Raw genomic sequence first — 14,565 nt, forward strand, 5'->3', positions numbered from 1 at the left:
ATATATAATAAAACATTTATTGTCAATCTCTGTGTACTTTTATCAACATATTTCCTGGAATTCAGTTTAGGTTGGAGTCCTTGGACATTGTGAGAGAGTTTCATTCAGTAAGTTTATTGGCAAGAGTTTCAGAAGTAACACCATCAAGGAGTGAGGAAATCAAGTTTGGGAAAGTAGAGAAGCAGATCCACAAAGGCATTGTGGCTAAGGCCTCAAGGTAATCCTCCTGGACTTGAGACAACTCTAAAGAGTTGTCAAGATGAGTCAAGATGATTGGGCTTTTGCATATTTTCTTCTTATTTTCTCTTTCTTCCATCCCACTCCACCCCCTGCTGTGATGATGTACTCTTAAGAACAACCTTTTCTACTTATAAGTGTTTAATTTCATATTAAAATTTAGTCACACTGGTAGGACTTCCAGGAATTAAAATGATGAGCTGAGTGAAGGGAGGGGAGGAGAGGTCAGGTATATTTTTAGTATTTACTTAGTTTCAAACACTGTGCTAGGTGTTAGCCTTCCTATGAGATAGGCGTATCCATCTTCATCATAAGGACTTCAGATTAAATTTAAGCTTAAAAGGAAATATATCAGTTATGTAGGATATAAGATGCTATAGCAATGAGGCCCCCAAATTATAGGATTCCTACATATTAGAAGTTTATTTCTCTCTCACGTAACTATCCATAAATAGGCAGTTTAGGATTAGTAAGTGGCTCTGTCATCCTCAAGATGATGCTTCCATTTCTGAGTCCAAGATAGCTGCTCCCTCTGCTGCCACTGTGTTTGCATGCCAGACAGCAAAGTCAGGGAAAGGCAAGGTGACCTTTTCTTTTTAATTGCATAATCCAGAAGAGCGACCCATCATTTTTGCTCATGTCCCTAAAATAGCAAAGATTTAAATAGTATGGACGTTTATTTCTCTTTCATGCAACAGTCTGAGGTGAAGAAACCCAAGGGCCTCCACAGTGTCAGGAACCCCATTTCTTCTTGTTATTCCATTATCCTCCAGTGTTTGCCATCTTTTACATGACAGAAGGTAGAAGGACCACCTGGGTTCACATGTCAGCCAACAGAACTAGAAGAAAGGAGGAGAGGACACCTCTTTTCTTGTGACTGTAATCCTAGAATGTTCTTATTACTTCTGCTCTTATCCCATTGGCCAGAATTTGGTTACATGGTCAAAACTGGCTGCATAAGAAGCTGGGAACTGTGCCTAGCTCAAAGACACTCTGTCACAGGAAGCCATTGTAAGGATTTATGCAAGGCAGTGACACAATCTAATTTTTCAGAAGTTAATGTGGATGCTAAAGAGAAGTAGATTCAGAAGAGTAGGCACAAGAGTAGAAGCAGAAAAACCTGAGAGATAAAGGCAGCTTGGTTTAGGGTGGTAGCAGCGGAGGTGGTGAGAAATAACTGATTCAAGATGTATTTTGAAATCTGCTTTCACAAATCCTCAGCAGAATTTTCTGAGGTGTTTTATGTGAACTGTGACAAAAAAGGAGGAATTGAGGATCTCTAGATGAATGGCTTCTTCAGGTCATTCAGGGTTCATTCAGCTCAAATGCTGAAGTTGTCCTTGATCTACTGCTTTGTGGCAATCACACTCTCCCATCATTCTGGTTTTTCTTCCTAGAACATACCTCTAGCTGAAATTATCTTGTTTGGTCTTCTGTTTGCTTAATTATTTTCTGCTTCCTCCTACTAAAAGTTATGCTCCAGAGAGTAGAAATTTTGTCTATCTTGTTCATTATTGTTGGCATATAGAACAATACTGGCACGTAGTAGCCAATATTTATTTAATATTTTTTGAATGAATGAATAAGTTAAAATAGATAGTGGGTATTTCTGGAGATGAAAATAGAATTTAAAAAATTAAAGGATATAATAAGAAAAATGATGGAAGTCAGAAATCCATACATTGAAAAAGAGTCTACAGTGTTGTTTTAAAATGATTAAATATTGATCACTGTTGTCCTAATTTTGCGCAGTTGTTATTCTAAAGTTTACAGTCTATAATTTCTTACTAGGGCAATTAAATTGCCCTAATATATATTAAAATGCCCTAGTAGGCAATTATAGTAGAAGGGTCAGGTTACTTTAAAAGAAGAAACAATCAGGCTAATCTGAAACCTCCTGGTAGCCAGATAGATAGCAAAAACAACAACAAAAATAAAGTAAAATAAAAATAAATAGAAAATAATAAATAATAAGCAGGCCCAGAGACTTAAAGGAGAAAGGGCTTGACTCAAGAATTTTAAAAATATACTGTCATTCAAATATGAAGAAATCTGGGAATATATCACCCATACCTGTCTTATGGTATGAAAAGTTATTAGTGGAATCACTGAGCATGATTAGAATGAAATATTTATGAAAATAGTGATGTTCAGGCATTAAGGATAATTGATAAGCACTAAAGTATATTAAACAAAATAAAGTGAACTTTTAATAGTTGTGGTTATGAAATCTAATGTAAGTATGAGAATTCTTGAAAGAAAAGCTACACGATGTAAAATAGTAATAGAATGTTAATTTACCAGCTTGAACAGATACCAAAATAAGAGTGATTTAAGCAAGATAGGAATTTATTTCTTTCTCTCATAATAGTCGGATTACAAACAGTCCAAGGCTGACCTGGGCTCTGTGGTATTAGGAATCCAGCTTTTCTCTCTTTCATTACTTCCCATTCCCCAAAGGGGAATTGGCTTGGCTGAATGTGGCTCATCATCATGTCTGGGTCCATATTCTAGGAGCAAGGAAGGTTGAAAGGGTTGAGGAGTGGAAATTACATTCCTCTCTTTTACTAACATCTGATTAGTTGGTTACCTAGCAAGGAGCCTGGGAAATTTAGTGGCTAGCTGGATGGCACACATTGTGCTTTTGAAAATTCTCATCAACCTGTCATTGGATAGGCACTTCCTGAAAGGGAGAATAGGTCTGGTTGAAGCAATTCTTAGAGAGCAATGGCAAATCCTAGCAAGGGGGGCAGCTCCAAAGTGACCAGCAGCTAGTATTCCTAGAAGTTGGGGGCAGGGTACTTTGGCCATGAAATGAAGATTTGGGTGGGGCAACAGAATATCTAATCCACCCATTAGATCATTTATTCCAATTGCTTCATACAGTTTTCTGTAGGTAGGGACAATTACACAGAATTCAAATGAGATGTTAGTTCCTGGGGAACTTACAAGAAAGAGATGTGTTAATGAGTTGATCCTGAGGCCACAACTAATACTTACACTATAATACTGATAACTAATACTAATGTTCTTCTTTCACCAGCATTCATTCTAGCTCCTCCGTATTCAGCTAGCACTTCTGCTGGACCAGGTGGCTTATCTGATGCATTTGCCCAGATCCTCATCTTTCCTAGGCCCCGGATGCTGTAATCATTCATTGTTCATTAAAATAGATCATGGAAGCACCAAGATACAATACTGTGGATCACCTAAATATCATACATATTATTTCCTGCCCCCATTGTCTATCATTACTGACCAGCCTCTGGTGATCATACCAGTCATCTCTGCCAGCATGGTCTTAGCTTCTGGTCTCTCAGTTGACAAGAATTAACAGACACTCCAGATACTGAAATGACTGAGTAGCAGCCAATGCTTAAAGTTCAAAGGGACTGTCACTGTATCTCTTGGTGGAAATATTTTTCCAGAGGTTAAGAGAGTTAACAGACCCCAGCCTAAGACTCTACATGTTGCTGACTCTGTATGTTCCACATGCATCTAAACTTATTTTCTTCTCCTTTCTTAAAGGGTAGAAATGAATGCATCTCCATTTCAAAGGCTGTGTATCTCATACCATCTTACATGGCTCCAGAAAAAAATACCACATCTAATAAAGCAAATGCAGTTGGGGTTACTGTTTGTCAAAGTTTACAGTTATCCATTCATATGCCATAATCGATCCATTTTTTAGTAGCTGCTAGACTGGTGTTATAAATAGGATATACCATACACGGTCCCCTCTGCCTTCTTTAAATCATTATGGGTGACAAATATTGATAGCTCTTATATACAGGACAAGAAGACAATATGAAGAATCTGCCAATCACCAAGGATATACAATCCAAAAAAACCTTGAGCGATCTTGAAAAAGTCCACCTGGTGGATCTGTGAACTACCATGAACCAATTGTAGGCAAACCTTTTATTATCTGGCTCCCATATACCTTCATTTCACTGGGGGGATTGTTGGAGCAATTTGTATCTCAGAGTCTTGGTTTTAGTTTTGACTCTGAATTCAACAGTCCTTAAGAAGTTCTGGTTGTTCTCCTTTATTTCATGCATAATCCACTTGAGTAAATGACCTAAGGTCCCTTTGGAAAGGGCTAGGAAATTGCTGCTTCATATTCTCATAGTATAACTGGGTCCTCTTCTTAGAGATCTGCTTTAGTCTTTAATCAAGAGTCTTCAATCAAAAGTCTGAGAATCAGCTCAGGTCTAGAAACTGGGCAAAAGAAGGTTTCTTAGGGTGGGAAGAGAGGGGAGAGATGAGGGAAACCCGCCCTTGGATTCCATTCTGAATTATTTTCCTTATATAAATTAAGCAACCCCCTTTGTGGATGCCCATCTATATTGCCTATAGGAGCTCTATATTTCTATTTATTTGCTCTTTTTCCTAAAGTTTATGTCCCATGTTTGCTGCTTCTGTCTTCCTGTTCTTTGCAAGAATCACACTAATTTTTCTCCTGGCCATTAAGTGCCACCTTTTGGTATTTGTTATTTAGAGATACTGTCATTCCCTTTTTTATCAGGGATCCCAGTTCTGTAATCTCTTGCGCTGCCTATAGAAGTGGCTACTACTGAGCTTCTCACTAATACTGCTGTCCCTCCTCATAGAATACCCTTATTCTTTGGTAAGTGGAGTGTTCCATGGTCTGTCCTATAAATTATGGCTAGCTGGGCAGGTTTCTAGCCTTATATATTTTTTTTTTTTTCTGAGGCATACTGAGTACACTGAGTCTTTTGATCCTTTTCTCTTTCATCTTCTATGGCAGTTCTGGAATTTCTGCCTCACTTAGCATGGGTAATAAATTTTCCAAGCTTCTTAGCAGTTATTAACACTATCTCTCAGGATATATGGTGAGGTTTTAAATCCTATATCACAGGGGAGTGCTCCTTATCAATTAACTACTGTATCAAAATGTATATTCTGTCATCTGTTGTTGAGGATCCTTAGCATCTACACTAGGCATCATCTCCCAGCAGATCCTTTTTTTCTTTTTTAAGATTTTATTTGTGTATTTATTTGAAAGAGAGAGAAATGAGAGAGAGAGAGAGAGAGCATGAGAGGAGGAAGGTCAAAGGGAGAAGCAGACTCCCTGCCAAGCAGGGAGCTGGATGAGGGACTCGATCCCAGGACTCTGTGATCATAACCTGAGCTGAAGGCAGAGGCTTATCCAACTGAACCCCCCAGGAGCCCTCCCAGCAGATCCTTTAGCAACATCAGTGGTAGCCCCTCTTCTTACTTAATGGTCCCATAGCATCCCTGTTCTGGTTAACTGGTATTTGACTTTGAATATTTGTCTGATTGTTAGGGAAGCAATGGCAGTAAATACTGACAAAGAGCAAGGATTATCTGTGAGAAATCTGCCTCTTTTTAGGTTTCTCTAGGATCTTCAAGACTGGGTAGGGAGGGTACCATCTTACAAATAGAGGGATTGGGTCATTTCTGCAGGCCAGAGAAAATCTAGGAAATGTTTTACTTCTGAGTTGCATCTATCCAGATATCCCCTTACCACTATTGTAACTCTCGGGGTTCTGATCTTAGAATAGGAGACCAGACTTCTCTGAAGTCTGCTGCTTTTATCATTAAGTACCTTACCTTGTCCTTTGTTCTTCTTGTTCTCTAACTGCAGAAGATTAGATTTCCTTAAATCTTACAAAAGAAGCCCTCTGGCTTCCACTTTTTGCTAGAATTGGTGATTACTCAGTGTTGTATTTGCTTTCCAATAGAGCCATTAAAAAAAAAAACAAACCCTCAAATTGTATTGAAAATCTATTATGCGGTAGCCCCTGAAAATACAGTGACCAGAAGAGATGGTGCTCTGCTTCTAGCAGATTATTTCCTTTAATCCTAACAACAGTCCTCCAAGGGAAGCAATGTTTTGCCAATTTTAAGCTGACAAAAACTCAGAACATTTATCTCAAAGAGTAGAACAGAGCATCAAGACTGTTAGAGACCTACTTGTGGAACTGATGGAAACGTGTCCCATGTTTCTGCTGTTTTTGATAGACAAGACCTCATTCTACTCTAGCACAGTCTTCTAACAACTTACGTACCTTAAGCTTCTCACCACATTTAATAGTCCCCAGGCCCTCTCTCATGACCCTAATGTAGCTCATACGTTTCCCCTCCATGTAAGACTTATGGTTTCACATTTGTTTCTAGATGCACATGATACCTTTTTAACTGATGCTTGTTGCCTGCAGCTAATTCTGTACCCTCACCTGGTCATACCACATGTTAAAGCAGATGCTTATGCCTCAATATTACTTCCCTTGTGGTTATAAGATTTGGCAAAGATATTTGTTATTAAAAGAGAAATTATATTTAATTTTGCTATTCTTGTGAGCATATATTTTTGTACCTTTAAATAGTATTTTAATATTAGACATAATTTGTAAGAAAGTATAGGTCATATAATTTAGTAAACATTAGTAAAGAAATCTAAGTTAATGAGTATAGAAGTGATTTTATCTAAATACACTCATTGCATCAATATAAGTCGTGTTTGCTTAATTCTACCAACATTACTGTTACTCATATTAACTACTGATTTTGAGGTTTTTATCCACAGATTAGCTCATTTATAAGTTAGAATTCAATAAGATACATGGGAAAGATTTGTATTTTATTTGTACATATATTACCACATTTCTTTAATCCTAAGAAAGTTCCAGCTTTCTTTTCCTGCCTTCATATATAGCCAGCCGCCAACTGCTCATCTTTCATTTAAAATATCCTCCAGTCTTTAACCTTTACCATTATTTGACTATTCAATTAATATTCCCAGTCATACATTAGAAATATGTTAAAACTAGAATAAAATGTCTTAAATGAAAGCTTATAACACCACATCATTTTCTATAGAAGACTTTAATTAATTGAAGTCTGGAAATATTGAATGACTATAAGCATTTTTTTATACTATCAAAAGTCTCCTATTTTAGAAATTAGAGGTATAGCTTGAGACAGTGATAATAGTTGGGAAATATTAGATTCCTGTTATACTCCAAACACAAAATTAAGCACATTACTCAATTATATATCTACTTTTCCACTAATATTACTGTAATAGTATAATGTGCCAAACAATGTGATAGATTCAAATAGAAAGAAGGTAGAAAAGAAAATTAAACTGCTAATATTGTAAGTATAGTCACTGCTATGATAGGGAAGTACTGGTGACAGAAATACATAACTAGGAACACCAAGTCTTGTTGAGGACATGAAGCAAGTTAGAAAATACATGAGATCAAGTTGAGATTTGAAGAATGAGAATGAATTGGGTATACAAAGAGAGAGAGGGATATGCATATTTTTCCAGGTCTGGAAGGACAAGAGGACACACTGAATATTCAGAAGCATCTTACTATGAAATAACAGTGGATTTAGCTAATTATTTACCTGAATACTTGGGTTTTATTGCTTTCTTTCCTACCTAACAGTGAACACCATGAAGGCAAGGCATGTATCTGCTTTATTTCCTCTTGTATTCCCAGGTCTGAACTTGGTTTCTGGTACACTGTGGTACCCTGATGCTTACCTGTGAAAAAAAACAAATGGACAACTAAAAAGCCTGAGGACAAACTGTGCATATCACAGGGAGATACTAATGCTAATCATTACAAAACCAACCTATTTCGGTGGGGAAACTGACTCAACTTTTATAACAGTACTCAAACTCACAAAGTGGGTATACAGTGAAGTAAAGATAAGAACCAAAGGCAGTGTGGTTTCCAATACATATGATGACTCTTTTTTTTTTTTCTTTTTCTTCACTCGAGTCTGTTTCCCAGGAAATTTATGACAACTCTTGAAAGAAAAACCATAGGCCTAGTTCTGAAGGAGAGAAAGGATCAGGAAACATTTTACTCTGTTCTCTAATCTGTCAACTGAGCTATTCACACATTCTGAGATAAGACATCACTAATGAAGGCCCAGGTGTGAACACAGAATAACCATTTAATGGCTAATATTCTACCAATGCCTATATTATTGTTACTAATATTGGCCAAAAACAAAAAACAAAAAAAAAGTGTTCAAATCCCAGCTCAACTCTTGTAACATTAATTAGCAGCTCCTTCTTAGACATCAGATGTAGAATCATTAATCCCTCCACTAACTTCTCTGCTTTTCCCCTAGTATACTTTATTACCTTCTTGCTTATTTCATTTTAATTTTATACATTATTATTAAGCCTTTTGTCAATTCCAATCTATTTAACTTCATTATCTTGCTTTACTTACAATATCCATTTCCATCTGTCTATCTGTCTATCTGTCTATCTATCTATCTATCTATCATCTATTGAGACTCAGCGTCCCTGGAATGAAACTGAATGATTCCAAATAAGTTAACTGTTTATCAAGAATTTTAACTGCTTTAGAATTAATTTAAAAATCCTACTTGGGACTTCAATCAGCTGAAAGCAAGAGAGAGAGAGAGAAAGGGAAAGGGGAAGGAAGGAAGGAAAAAAGGAAGGAAGGGGAGGGAGAAATTTGTATTTCAGACCAATTAGATGAATAAATTTAATCTTCAAAATTAAGTTTAAACTATGTCTCACCTATTTTTTAACCCTTGGAAGTTCATCTTTGCTAGTTTTGTGCAAACTGACATAAATCATTTAGGTAAAAGCTTAACTATAGACCTCTGGAAAAACAGCCAAGCACCCTAGCAATCTTAGTCATCTCATCTATTAAGAGTTGTTCAGACTAGGGCAAATACTGTAGAACCTTTTGCTTCCTAATGTTTTTCTTATAAAACAAGAAACCTGAAAAGACCACAGTGATTACAACTGTAAGGTCCTTGGCAAATCAACCTGAAACCTAACTGCCATAGATTAGACCTCTATGAATATCATCAGAAATGAAGTAAGAGGGGTGCCTGGATGGCCCCGTCAGTTAAACACCTGACTCTTGATTTTGGCTGAGGTTATGATGTCAGTGTCATGGGATCAAGCCCTGTGTGGGGCTCTGCGCTGGGTGTGGAGCCTGCTTGAGATTCACTCTCTCTCTCTTTTTTTCTCTCTGCCTATCTCCCCAACTCTCCCTCTTTCTAAATAAAACAAAACAAAAAATAAATGAGATAAAAAGATGACAATAACAACAAAAACCCACCCCCCCAAAATAACAAACCAAAACTTCTTGAGTACATTAAGTTAACTAATAAATAATAATGTCTAACCAAAAAAGGAAAGAAGGAAGGAAGGAAGAAAAGAAGGAAGGAAAAATCTGAAATGGTATTTTTATGAATTATGTATGTAATTTGAATGGAAAGTCATAGAAAAGACAGTAATAAACTGTAAACTTCAAAACTGGAGGCTGCCCCTATCATTGAAATAGTTTTACACAACAGACACATGAAAAAGTGCTCCACATCACTCGGCATCAGGGAAATCCAAATCAAAACCACAATGAGATATCACCTCACACCAGTCAGAATGGCTAAAATTAACAAGTCAGGAAATGAGAGATGCTGGCGAGGATGCGGAGAAAGGGGAACTCTCCTACACTGTTGGTGGGAATGCAAGCTGGTGCAACCACTCTGGAAAACAGCATGGAGGTTCCTCAAAATGTTGAAAATAGAGCTACCCTATGACCCAGCAATTGCACTACTGGGTATTTACCCTAAAGATACAAACGTAGTGATCCAAAGGGGCACGTGCACCCGAATGTTTATAGCAGCAATGTCTACAATAGCCAGACTATGGAAAGAACCTAGATGTCCATCAACAGATGAATGGATAAAGAAGATGTGGTATATATACACAATGGAATACTATGCAGCCATCAAAAGAAATGAAATCTTGCCATCTGCGACAACATGGATGGAACTAGAGGGTATCATGCTTAGTGAAATAAGTCAATCAGAGAAAGACAACTATCATGATCTCCCTGATGTGAGGACGTGGAGATGCAACATGGGGAGTTAGGGGGATAGGAGAAGAATAAATGAAACAAGATGGGATTGGGAGGGAGACAAACCATAAATGACTCTTAATCTCACAAAACAAACTGAGGGTTGCTGAAGGGAGGGGGGGTTGGGAGAGGGGGAGTGGGGTTATGGACATTGGGGAGGGTATGTGCTATGGTGAGTGCTGTGAAGTGTGTAAACCTGGAGATTCACAGACCTGTACCCCTGGGGATAAAAATACATTATATGTTTATAAGAAAATAAATTAAAAAAAATTTTTTTAAAAATTAACCCAAACCTAGAAAAAAAAAAGAAATAGTTTTACATTACCCAAACTAGTCAGCATTAATAATATAAATCCCTTAATGGGTTTCATTAAGCTTAAAATAGGCCTACCATGTCATAAATGGACAATTTTTTTACTTTACTGAGAAGTTGAAAATTTTCACAAAATTTCAATTCAAATTCACGGACTATTGAAATAGACATTTTATTTCGCAGTTTAAAAATTGAAATTCAAATGACATTGATAAACTGTAAGCTCGCTACTGGACACTAAACTGGCAGTGATTACTTACCAGGGAAAATAACCGTGATCTGAGCTTTGACTAGCAATTGAAGAGAAAACAGTCTGCTTGGGCTCTAATGTAAAAAACTAAACTAGCAATTTCTTTTTCTGAAACTCATCTTATTACTGGCCTTCTGAGGCAGAAAACCAAATGTAAGTGAATGCTGTGAGGCTTAGCACAAAGTGGGACTGTAGAATGTTGTGTATTACGACAAGAAAATCTGGGAATATTGCAGAAATCAAAATGCTCTTCATGGTGCAATAAAAAAATCTATAAAACACCACACTATAAAAATAAACTGTCTTACTTTAACTGGGTGTTATGATGCCAAATGTAGAACCTTGACAGCCTAGGTGGGTCTCAAAAAACAAACAAACAAACAAACAAACAAAAAACAAAACAAAAACCCTGAAATAAAAGGTAGTCATTTTAACTTGAACCAAATACATAAACCTTAACTTTCACACGAAGAATTAAAGATTGGTTTGTTATTTTTGAAAAAGAAGTTTGCAACCTCCTCCTTTGCCTAAGGCTTGCGTGTATATGTGTGTGCGATGTTAGCACTTCAAGAGGAAGTTGTGTAGACTAGCAGACAGGTCATATAAAAAACAAGACAAAATGAGAGTAAGAAACCTCTTTATCAAGCCAGGGCTTTATTAAAACATTAAATTATCTGTGTACCTGATAGATTTCCTCCTCTAATCCTTGATAGATTTTTCAATCCTCAGATGGCTTTCATGGTAGCAAAAGTAACGTTGTGAGCAAAGTGCATGAAAAGTCTGCAACAAGCCCTGAGCCACCTCCACTGTAAAGGTTCCTGGGCCATGTCACTCTTCATAACTACAGAAATGACTAAGTGTTTACCTGGAGCCAGTGTTCTAGCCTAAGTAACAATTGACCTTTGGAATTTCTATCCCTGTTCTGGATGACTTTCTCTGACGCTTGTATGTTAACAGGAAAGCGCTGCCATGATTCAATGGATGTATTTGAACTGGAACTCCAGCAGAGTGCAGCTGGTTCAAGACCAGATTTGGTCGGAGCAAAGAAACAAATTAAGGGGGAAAGTAGACTATATTCTGTTAATAAATATGGTGGGTAGGTTATTTAATGAGATAGAAAGAGGCACAGTTTTAAATGATCAATCATCAATAAGAAAAACTTAATTTCTCAGTTCAAGGCTAACTATCATTAGTATTGTGGAAGGGTGAATATGCTTTCATGGGAAACATTCTAAAATAAAGCTAAATATGGAGGGGGGAAATAATCATAACCACCAAGGCTAATTTCCTTAAAGGGCATATGGAATTTCTAAAATAAAAATGAAATACAATAATGTTTTCATTGTATTACATTATAAATGAACTTTGTCACTAAGAAAAACAATTGTCATTACTAACTAAAGTAAGGCATTTTTCTTTCTTGTTTTCATAATGTCTCTGAAAGAAATGATTCACTTGGTATAACCAAAAAAAAAAAAAAAAAAGGTGGGGAAGAGGGGTATCTTGAAAATAAGAACTGGGATACATATGAAAATTTATCTACAATTAATTCTAGATAGTTGGGTAAATAAGTATTTCCTTATTGCCTAGCAGCATAGCTACAATAACCAGGTTATCTAATTAGATCTTAGATTTTTCCTTCCATCCATAGTATAATAGGCTAATCTTTAGAATTTCCACAAAGTCCCTTCTGAAAATAATTTTCATGGACACTGATCCATTCAGTGCTGAGAATAAAGACCATATGTATACTTACCCTTATGGATCTTATATTATAATGAAGATTTTACATTATGTAAAAGATATATACAAAAATTTACAAATTCAGATCATTATATGGAGCTTCCCAATGTGAAGGAAATAAACAAGGTGATGAAGCATAACTGATGAATGACTTTCAGTTTAGAGTGAGTGGTCAAGGAATGCATCTCAGAGAAAGCTACAACTATTTTGAGGTTGAAGAATAAGGAAACACTTTTGTGACCACCCAATAAAAGTGTATTTCAAGAAGAGAAGGAGGTTCAAACACAGACTCTAAAGTAGGCAAGGTTTTTTTGTCTTTTTGAACAAGAGCAAGAAACTTTGTGTGCCTACAATGAAATGAGCAGGGGGGAAGCAGGCTGTTTCCAGATGACAGTAGGAGACAATGGCAGGTTATTGGAAGGTTTTCAATAGGAGCTATTTAAACACTTTAATAGTTTAAGAATAAAATATAGTGCAGATGTACACAAATGTCAAAACAAGAAATACATGTAGTGATTTATCTCAAAGTGGTCACCTGTGTAAATATCAACCAAAAATTGAACATTGGCAGCACCCAAGAAAATTTACACCCTGTCTTCAATTGCAGTTCTCTGTCCACCATAGTAAACATTATCCGGCTTGGACTATAAACGTTTCTTGATTTTTCCATCTGATTTTAGCACTTAAGGATGCATTTCTAAGCAGTGTAATTTGTGTGTTAAAATAGAGTCATTTAGTATTTATCCTTTTGTATTTGCATTCCTTTACTGAACCATTGGTAGAATTCGCTCATTTTGTTGTTTTTGGCTTTAGTTTGTTTGTATTTGTTGCTGTATATGATCACAGAGACTGAGAGAATTAAACAGAATTGTAGTCCTTGTAAGTCTGCTTAATTTTGGTTGACTCTTATTACTAGGGTACTTCCATTTGAGGTCCCAACCCAAGACAAGGGATATTTCCCAGGTCATCTCCTTTGGTGGACCTAAACTCAGTCCCATGAGTCTGACAACTGCACTCTTGACTTAATCAGCCATCCTTCGTAGAATGAATGAAAGCCCACAGGGCAAAAGTAGTCCACCTCCCTGGGGGAGCTCCATTCTTAGATAGTGGCACAGTTTTGTTTTGTTTTTTTTTTTTTACTCTTATTAACTTCATAAACCTTCAAATAGATGTATATATCCATTTACACACACACGCAAACACACACACAAGTATCTGTGCCTGTGTATGTATATGAATGTGTTTATGTACATATATGTATATAGTGGGGTTTTTTTTGTAGGGTTGGCTCAAATTACCTAGTTCTTATTACAATACAGTGTGTCTCCCTAACTTATATTTTTAAAAGATAACTGACTCCCTGAAGGAGAATGGATTTAAGTGGTAAGACTTGAGACAGGGTGTGAATTAGGTCAATATTATTATTGTTTTCACAATAATATTATTGTCTTCACAATAGATAAAGATATCTTTGGGTATGATAACTGTGAAGGTAGTTTTTTTTTTTTTTCATCTTTTGGTAGAAATGTCAGGACTTGCTAATTGTTGGGATATGTAGGATGTGGGAAATAGGGGAGTTCAGGAGACTGATATTCAAAGGAAAATTATGCAGGAATATCCAGGATCAACTATTCCTATTTCATTGTTACTAGGTATCCTAGTCAAATGAGATTTTATTTTTTGTTTTTATTGTTTAACTTAGACTTTAAAATATATTCTCAGGGTTGCCTGGGTGATTCAGTCGTTTAAGCAGTTAAACATCTGTCTTGGGCCTGGGTCACCATCCCCGATCCTGGGATCAAGTCCTGCATCAGCTTCTTGTTCAGCAGGGAGCCTGCTTCTCCCTCTGCCTGCCACCCCCCGCCCCGCTTGTACTCTCTCTCTTATCTGTCTAGATCTAGTTCTCCCTCTCTCTCTGACAAATAAATAAAATCTTAAAAAAAAAAAGAATTTTAAAAAATAAAATTCTCATTTTAGGTTTACAAAATACATTTATAAGATGATGCATGTGTTTCAACAATTAAAATGTCAAATACCACAGATAGATAGACTCAAGGAAAAGTACAATCTTTTATTTTTAAAACCTTAACTATTTAAATCATGTC

The 14,565-nt window shown here is 36.5% G+C and overlaps 1 protein-coding gene across 3 annotated transcripts in view; it reads left to right on the forward strand.

The window, feature by feature from the left end:
* DGKB (diacylglycerol kinase beta) overlaps positions 1 to 14,565 on the forward strand; it is a 684,789-nt gene that overhangs the window by 531,347 nt on the left and 138,877 nt on the right. The gene's annotated exons all lie outside the window — the stretch shown is intronic.

Source organism: Meles meles, chromosome 10, assembly GCF_922984935.1.
Source record: "Meles meles chromosome 10, mMelMel3.1 paternal haplotype, whole genome shotgun sequence".
Lineage (NCBI taxonomy): Eukaryota > Metazoa > Chordata > Mammalia > Carnivora > Mustelidae > Meles > Meles meles.